Here is a 9102-nt window from a genome sequence, read left to right as displayed (position 1 = left end):
CCAGAACGCTATGATGCCAGCCCCGAACGTCATCTTCTATGATTCCAGCTACTTGGCATCCTGGAAAAGGAAAAACTGGAGACAGTGAAAAGATCAGTGATTTCCAGGTCTTGAGGGAAAGGGAAGACGGATAGGCAGAGCACAGGAAATTTTTTAGGGCAGTGAAACTATGATATATGAAACTAATGAGGGCCCGGCGCCATGGCTCACTTGGTTAATCCTCCACCTGTGACGCCAGCATCCCATATGGGCACCGGGTTCTAGTCCAGCTGCTCCTCTTCCAGTCCAGCTCTCTGCTGTGGCCTGGGAAGGCAGTGGAAGATGGCCCAGGTGCTTGGGCTCCTGCACCTGCATGGGAGACCAGGAGGAAGCACCTGGCTTCGGATTGGCTTAGCTCCGGCTGTGGCGGCCATTTGGAGGGTGAACCAACTGAAGGAAGACCTTTCTCTCTGTCTCTCTCTCTCTCACTGTCTAACTCTGTCAAATAAATAAATTAAAAAAAGAAAGAAAGAGAGAGAGAAGGAAAGAAGGAAACTAATGAATAATTATCATCACACATTTGTCAAAACCCGTAGGAGGTAAACACCAAAGCCAACCCTACTGTAAGCTATGAACCGTAGATGATAATGACCTGTTAATGTAGGTTCACTGATTGTGACAAATGTATCATTGTGGTATGGGACGTTTGTAGTGGGGCAACTGTGTGAGGCAGCAGGCAGGGAGTGCAGCGTAATGCTCTGTACTTTGCACCGTTTTTTTTTTTTTTTTTAAAGATTTATTTATTTGAAAGACATGAGTTACAGAGAGAAGTAGAGACAGAGAGAGAGGTCTTCCATCTACTTGTTCATTCCCCAAATGACCACAATGGCCAAAGCTGAGTCAATTCGAAGCCAGGAGCCAAGAGCTTCTTCCGGGTCTCCCATGAGGGTGCAGGGACCCAAGGACTTGGGCTATCCTCCACTGCCCTCTCAAGCACACTAGCAGAGAGTTGAATCAGAAGTGGAGTAGCTGGGACTCGAACCAGTGCTCATATGGGATGCCGGAGCTGCAGGCCAGGGTTTTAACCAGCACCACAGCGCCAGCCCCTCCACCCACTTTTCCTGTTAAGTTTATAACTGCTCTAAAAAATAAAATTCATTTTAAAAACTCTGAGTGAGCAACTGTGGGGATGAGAAGTCCCGGAATCTTCACTTTCTCACCCTGAGTATCACCTTGAGGAGTGGCTAATGCAGAAGTTAATTGAGTCTGCACTGCTCAGTGCGGTAGCCACAGGTCCATATGGCTATTGCCCACTAGAAATGTGGCTGGTCAGAACTGACATGTGCTGGATTTTGAAGACTTAGCATTAAAAGAATAACATATTAATACTTTGTATTATTGGTTTGTTAAGATGGCAATATTTTGGGTAGTTTGGATCAATAAAAACACTAAAATTAATTTTACCTGTTTCTTTTTTAATGTGACAGTTAGAAAATCTTAAAACTGCGGCTCATATTTTATTCATTCTGCATTGGGTGGCACTGATCTAAGCAGTGAGTTCCTGCTGATGGCTTCAGCAAGGGCAGCTAAACATGTGTTACTGAAAAGGTGCTACAAACCTTGGCTGCGCACAAATTCTAGAGAGCACCCAATATCATGTACCCTATTTAAGTTTTGGCAAAGCAACATTGCACCCATGGAAAGCTTGCTGAACCCCCTCCATAAAGAGAGCATTTATTTAATCTATGCAAAAATTTTGATATACCTACTAGTTTTGTGGAGTTTAATTTCTCTGTTTTATTAATGTATAAAAACTTCTGGAGATTGGCCACAATGTCCTGGAGTTATTTATAAAGAAAAATAGGCTGGCGCCGCAGCTCACTAGGCTAATCCTCCACCTGCAGCGCTGGCACTCCGGGTTCTAGTCCCAGTTGGGGCGCCGGTTCTGTCCCGGTTGCTCGTCTTCCAGTCTAGCTCTCTGCTGTGGTGCAGGAGTGCAGTGGAGGATGGCCCAAGTGCTTGGGTCCCTGCACCCACATGGGAGACCAGGAGAAGCACCTGGCTCCTGGCTTCAGATCGGTGCAATTCGCTGGCTGTAGCAGCCATCGGGGGGGTGAACCAATGGAAGGTAGACCTTTCTCTATGTTTCTCTCTCTCTCACTAACTCTGCCTGTGTAAAAAAAAAAAAAAAAAAAAAGAAAAATGAACAGTTTTATGAACATAAAATTAATTTAGGGACCACACTGTGGCATAGTGGGTAAAGCCATCACCTGTGTTGCCAGCATCCCATATGGGTGCCAGTTTGAGTATCAGTTGCTCCACTTCTGATCCAGCTCCCTGATTTTCCCCTCAGAAAGCAGTGAAGACAGCCCAAGTGCTTTGCACCCATGTGGGCTGTCTCATGTGGGAGACCCAGAGAAGCTCCTGGTTCTTGGCTTCAGATGGACCCAGCTCTGGCCATTGCAGCCATTTGGGAAGTGAACCAGCAGATGGAAGACCTCTCTTTTCTCCCTATTTCTCTCTCTCTCTCTCTCTCTGCCTTTCAAATAAATAAATAAATATTTTTTTAAAAAACCTGTAATTTATATGCCCTATTACCTGAGGATGGGCATTTGGCCTAGCAGTGAAAGCCTTCGTTAGGATGCTCACATCCCATATGGGAGCATCTATGTTCAAGTCTCAGTTCTGCTCCTTATGCCAGCTTCTGGATCATACACTCCAATAGCTGTGCTCAAGTGACAGGGTCCTTGCCACTCACGTGGATTCCAGGCTAACAGCTTTGACCCAGGCTTGCCAGTCTGGCTATTGTAGCATTTGCGGAGTAACAGCAGATGGGAGCTCTTTGTCTGTCTTATGTGGCTCTCCCCTTCTCTTCCTCACTGCCTCCTCAATAAATTTCCCAGTAACGTACTGTAACCAGGGCAGGCGTTGGTGCAGCAGTTAAGACACTGCTTGGGAGACCTACAGCAAATAATGGAATGCCTGGGTTTGAGTCCAGTCCTGCTTCCTGCTCCTGCAGCTGGTGCTGGCTTAAGTAGCTGGGGTCCTGCCACCCGCATAGGAGATCTGGACTGATTTCCAGATTCCTGGCTACAGCCTGGCCCATGTCTGGCTGTCACAGGCATTTGAGGAAGGAACCAGTGGTTGGAAGAAGTTTCTCTCTCTGTCTCTCTCTGCCTTTCATATAAAATGAAAATAAATGACTGTAGGGGCCAGCATTGTGGCACAGTCAGTTAAGCCACCTCCTGCAGTGCCAGCATCCCATATGGGTGCTGGTTCAAGTCCTGGCTGTTCCACTTCCTTTCCAGCTCCCTGGTAATGAGCCTGGGAAAGCAGCAGAAAATAGCCCAGGTGCTTAGGCCCCTGAACCCATGTGGCAGACTTGGATGAAGCTTCTGGCTTCTGGCTTTGGCCTGGCCCAGCCCTGGCCATTGTGGCTGTTTGGAGAGTGAACTAGCAGATGGAAGATATATATATGTATATATACATATATCCCTCTCTCTCCTCCCTCCTTCTCTCCCTCTTTCTCTCTAATCTGCCTTTCAAATAAGTAAAATAATTTTTTAAAAACACTGACTGTAATATATAAATACATAAAATTATAAGCTGGTTTCCCAGAACCTTGACAACAATTTAAAAATTTTATTCTATGTACAGCTTAATTTTTTTAGATTTATTTATTTGAAAGGCAGAGTTACAGAGAGGCAAAGGCAGAGAGAGAGAGAGGTCTTCCATCCTCTGCTTCACTCCCCTGATGGCCGCCAATAGCCAGAGCTGTGCTGATCCAAAGCTGGGAGCCAGGAGCTTCTTCTAGGTCTCCCACTCAGGTGCAGAGGCCCAAGGGCTTGGGCCATCCTTACTGCTTTCCCAGGCCATAGCAGAGAGCTGGATCACAAGTAGAGCAGCTAGGACTTGAACTGGCGCTCGTTTAGGATTCTGGCACTGCAGGCAGCGGCCTTACCCGATAAGCCATAGCACTGGCCCCTGTACAGTTCTTTTTTTTTTTTTTTTAAGAGTTATTTATTTTATTTGAAAGGCAGAAGGCAGAGCGAGAAGAGGAGAAAGAGAGGGAGAAAAAAGTTCTTCCACCCACTAGTTGAGCTCCCAAAGGTGAAGTCAGGAGCCAGGAACTCCATTCAGGTTTTCCACGTGGGTACAGGGCCCAAGCACTTGGGTCATCTGCTGCTGCTTTCCCAGGCCATTGGCAGAGAGCTGGATTGGAAGTGGAGCAGCCAAGGCTTGAAGCAGCATGAATACGGGAAGCTGGAGTTGAAGGCAGTGGCTCAACCTGCTGCAACACAACACTGGCCCCTCTGTGTGGAGTTTTAAAGGACTGTGATGATTCCTTTATTATGGTGGTAGGTTGCATTTTTAAATTCTCAAGGAGGCTTTCAAAAGTTGGTCCATTTAACAATAGATAATAAAAATAAGTTTTAATTATGTGTTACATATCTAAACACTTTTAACAAAGAATTAGGTTTCAAAAGAACATTCTATAAAATGTAAGCAGACGTACCAACACCAATAGAAAGAAAGACTTGAAGCCAAGTTTTGGCCAAACCTCAGACTTGTGTTTGGAGGACTGTAGCTGAATTAGTAGGCATTCTCTTGTGTGTATTCTTCAGTTTCCTTTGGAGAAAGGTTGGGATTGCTTTTCTTCTCAGAGTTAGCACTCAAATGAAATTGTCAAAGAGGATTTATTAGTGCTGCTATAACCAAACACCTGAGACTGGGTAATTTATTTAAAAAGAAAAAAATTTTTTTCTCACAATTCTGGGGGCTGGGAAATTGAAGATCAAATTGCTGTCTGGTGAGAGTTTGGTGTCTCCTTCCAAGATGGTGCCTGGAAAGCTGCATCACCTGGGGAGCACCCTGTGTCCACACATAGTGGAAGGCGAAAGGGAAACGAGAACGTGGCCAGTTCCCTCTGGCCCTTTTGTGAGGCAGAGAGAGCCCTTTGGACCTAATCGCCTCCTGAAGCTCTCACCTCTCAATACCACTGCCTTTGGGACCAGGTTTCAACGTGAATTTTGGAGAAAATGACACCAGGGAGCATGTGTACTCCCACTTCTTAGATCCCAACCTAGGGCTCCTATACAGCAGGTCTTCTCAAGTTCATGGAAAATGCATATTGTCTTAATTCCATGTTTCCATGAATTTCCTTTCTTTCCTTGCTTCCATCCATCTTTCCATTCATCTTTCTGTCTTTCCTTCAGAGGCAGAATTACAGAGAGAGGGAGAGACAGAGATCTTCCATCCGCTGGTTCATCCCCAAATGGCCACAACAGCTGGGGTTGGGCCAGGCTGAAGCCAGGAGCCAGGAGCTTCTTCCAGGTCTCCTATGTGGGTACAGGGGCACAAGTACTTAGGCCATCTTCCACTGCTTTCCCAGGTGCATTAGCAGAGAGCTAGATCAAAAGTGGAGCAGCTAGGACTTGAACCGGCACCCATATGGGATGCCAACACTATAGGCAGAGGCTTAACCTTCTACACCATGACGACGGCCCCTTCTATGACCTTTTTAAAATACCCTCTATCAAAATTATCTATGTCAAAATTCATCAAATATTATATTTAAAGTGTGCACATTCATTGAATGTCAGTTATGCTTTATTTTACTTCATACTGTTACCTAGCAAAGGCCTATTAAGCAGTTAATGAGAAGCAGGGTTATTCTGGAGCACAGTGAGAATATCTCTTAAAAAGGGGCGAGTGTGGGGACTAGCATTGTGGTGCAGCAGGTGAAGCTGCCACCCGCAGTGCCAGCACTCCATATCAGAGTGCCGGTTTGAGTCCGGGCTGCTCTACTTCCAATCCAGCTCCCGGTTAATGCATCTGGGAAAGCAGCAGAAGATGGCCCACGTGGTTAGGCCCCTGCTACCCACATGGGAGGCCCAAATGGAGTTTCAGGCTCCTGACTTTGGCTTGATTCAGCACTGGCCATTGCAGCCATTTGGGGTGTGAACCAGAAAAAGTAAATTCTTTCTCTCACTCTCTCTGACTCCCTCTCACTACCATTCTGTCTTTCAACTAAATAAAATAAATCTTTAAAAGGGGCTGGCTGGGGGTACAGCATGAAAATCCTTGGTTTCTGTCTTTGTTCTTGGCAAGGCCCTTGTCCATTCGTTTCAGCAGCCCTATCTTGCAAAGGAAAGAGAACACTCATCCAAAGAAGCATCAGAACAAACAATCAATAAGTACATTCAAGAAAAATGTAAATGGATCCACATTCCAAGGAAGAAGCATTTGGTGACCCAGGTAGAGAGTTAAGATCGTTTAAAAGGGAAAGAATTCGGATTGGCATAGACTTCCCGGCGGCAACGGGGAAGGCCAGAACGCAGTGAAATAATGCATGCAGTGTACGCAAAGGAAGCAACTGAGCCAAAGAGTATTTTATATTCAGCCAAACTGTCCTTCAAACATTCAGGTGAAGACAAACAAACTTAATCCAACAAGAGCACAGAAAGCATCGATTATATGAATCTACCGGTTACCTACTGGTGAATGAGCTACAGCTCGCCAAGGGAACACAGGACAATTTTACTCATCTGGCAATGAGAATTGAATGTTTTTAACTCTAGATCTGAAACAAACAACCAAAAATAAGATTAGGACTAGGAAGAGTAAAGGTGGGAATGAGGGAGATGGAATATTCCATGCTCAGACAATATAGGCAGGCTTGGACTACATGAAAAAAATGGAGAAGGGGCCGGCGCTGTGGCTCAACAGGCTAATCCTCTGCCTTGCGGCGCCGGCACACCGGGTTCTAGTCCTGATCGGGGCACCGGATTCTGTCCCGGTTGCCCCTCTTCCAGGCCAGCTCTCTGCTGTGGCCAGGGAGTGCAGTGGAGGATGGCTCAAGTCCTTGGGCCCTGCACCCCATGGGAGACCAGGAGAAGCACCTGGCTCCTGCTATCGGATCAGCGTGGTGCACTGGCTGCAGCGCGCCGCCCGGGGCGGCCATTGGAGGGTGAACCACCGGCAAAAGGAAGACCTTCCTCTCTGTCTCTCTTTCTCACTGTCCACTCTGCCTGTCAAAAAATTTTTAAAAAATTAAAGAAAGGAGAAGGGGAAGAGAATTTGGAAGTAGAGTAAGTCTGGAAAGCCTTGTCTTGTAGTTCAAGAGGATCAAAAGGTACCGTCTAAGGGAGACAAATCAAGTAGAAGAAGGATAAGTGCATTTAATGGCACAAAGGGGAGCCCTGATCAGGTAATGTCATCGATTGCATTTTTTAAAAAAAGATTTATTTATTTATTTATTTATTTGAGGGGCAGAGTTACAGACAGAGGGAGAGACATAGAGAAAGGTCTCACATTTGTTGGTTCATTCCCCAAATGGCCGCAACAGACACGGCTGGACCAGGTCGAAGCCAGGAGCTAGGAGCTTCCTCTGGGTCTCCCATGTGGGTGCAGGTGTCCAAGCACTGGGGGATCTTCCACTGCTTTCCCAGGACCTTAACAGGGAGCAGGATCAGAAATGGAGCAGCTGGAACTTAAACTGGCGCCATATGGGATGCTGGCACCACAGGCAGAGGCTTAACCTACTACGCCACAGCACCAGCCCCCTATTAATTGAATTTGGATATAGAAAGAGAAGGAAGTGAGACAGGAGGAAGAAGACACAACCTGTGTTGTATAGCAGGGAAGCAATAAATATTATTCAAGCAAAGGTGAGGGTGAATGGAAACATATAAAGTCTAACTGTAAAGATACCCATAAAAAAATAAAATGGCATTTTGATTAGCAGAAGGACTACAATAACAACAACAAAATATATAGGCCTGGAAACAAAATTAAACTTAAATACAATGCACATACAAAAAATACATAAAATATGCATTGCAGAATAATCAATCATCATAAATTACATACTCATTATGTACTACCTGAGTCAGGAAATGCAACATTACTAGCATTCCCTCTTGATTTTAATCTCTTCTCAGAGACAGATAACTACTAACCTGACTTGTATGGTAATTACATGCTTTTACAAATAATTTTTAAATTTTTTAAAAATATTTATTTAGTTAGTTAGTTGAAAGGCAGAGTTACAGAGAGACAGGGGAGAGAGAGATGGAGAGCGGGGGTGGAGAGAGAATCTATCTTCCATCCACTAGTTTACTTCCCAAATGGCCTCAACAGCCAGGGTTGGGCTAGGCTGAAACCAGGAGCCTAGAATTCCCTCCTTGTCTTCCACATGGGTAGCTTGGGTCCAAGCACTTGGGCCATCTTCTGTAGCCTTCCTTAGGTGCATTGGCTAGGAGCTGGATCAAAAGTAGAGCAGCCAGGATTCAAACTGGTGCCCATATGAGGTGCCAGTGTCACAGGTGGCTGTTCAATCCACTGCATCACAACACCAGCCCCAATCTTTAAGAGTTTTAACAGACACATTAAGATTGTACATACTGGGGTTGGCACTGTGGTGCAGTGGGTTAAGTTCCAGTCTGCAGTGGCAGAATCCCATATGGGAACCGGTTCGAGTCCTGGTTGCTCCACTTCTGGTCAGTTCTGCTATGGCCTGGGAAAGCAGAGAAGATGGCCAAGTCCTTGGGCCCCTGCACCCACGTAGGAGGCCTGAAAGAAGCTCCTGGCTCCTGGCTTTGGACAGGCACAGTTCCAGCCATTGTGGCCCACTGGGGAGTGAACCAGTGATAGAAGACCTCTCTCTCTCTCTCTCTGCCTCTCCTTTTTTCTCTGTGTAACTCTTTCAAGTAAATAAATAAATCTTTTTTAAAAATTAAAACAAAAACAAAACATCCTGCTTTGCTGCTTGCCACTTATCTCTGTCTCTGCTTTGAATTCAACTCTCACTCTAAGCTAAGAACTTGGAATAAACTGTGCTGGGAACTCCTGGTTCCACAACACAGTTGCTGGTTCACCCCTAAAATGCCCACAAATAGGCAGGAACTCAATACGGGTCTCCCACGTGGTTAGCAGGCACTCAAGTACTTGAGCCATCAGTTACTGCCTCAAAGGTGTGCATTAGCAGAAAGGTGGAGTTGGGAAAGGAATATCAAACCCAGGTACTGTCATGTGGGAAGCAGAGGTTCTGTGCATCTTAACCAGTTAGGATAAGCACCTGCCCTTTTATATTTTAAAATGTGTTTTGGGGCAGGTAGTTGG

The sequence above is a fragment of the Lepus europaeus genome, chromosome 5 (assembly GCF_033115175.1).
Source record: "Lepus europaeus isolate LE1 chromosome 5, mLepTim1.pri, whole genome shotgun sequence".
NCBI classification, from domain to species: domain Eukaryota; kingdom Metazoa; phylum Chordata; class Mammalia; order Lagomorpha; family Leporidae; genus Lepus; species Lepus europaeus.
The sequence above is the reverse complement of the archived record's forward strand: the minus strand, read 5'-3'. Positions refer to the sequence as shown.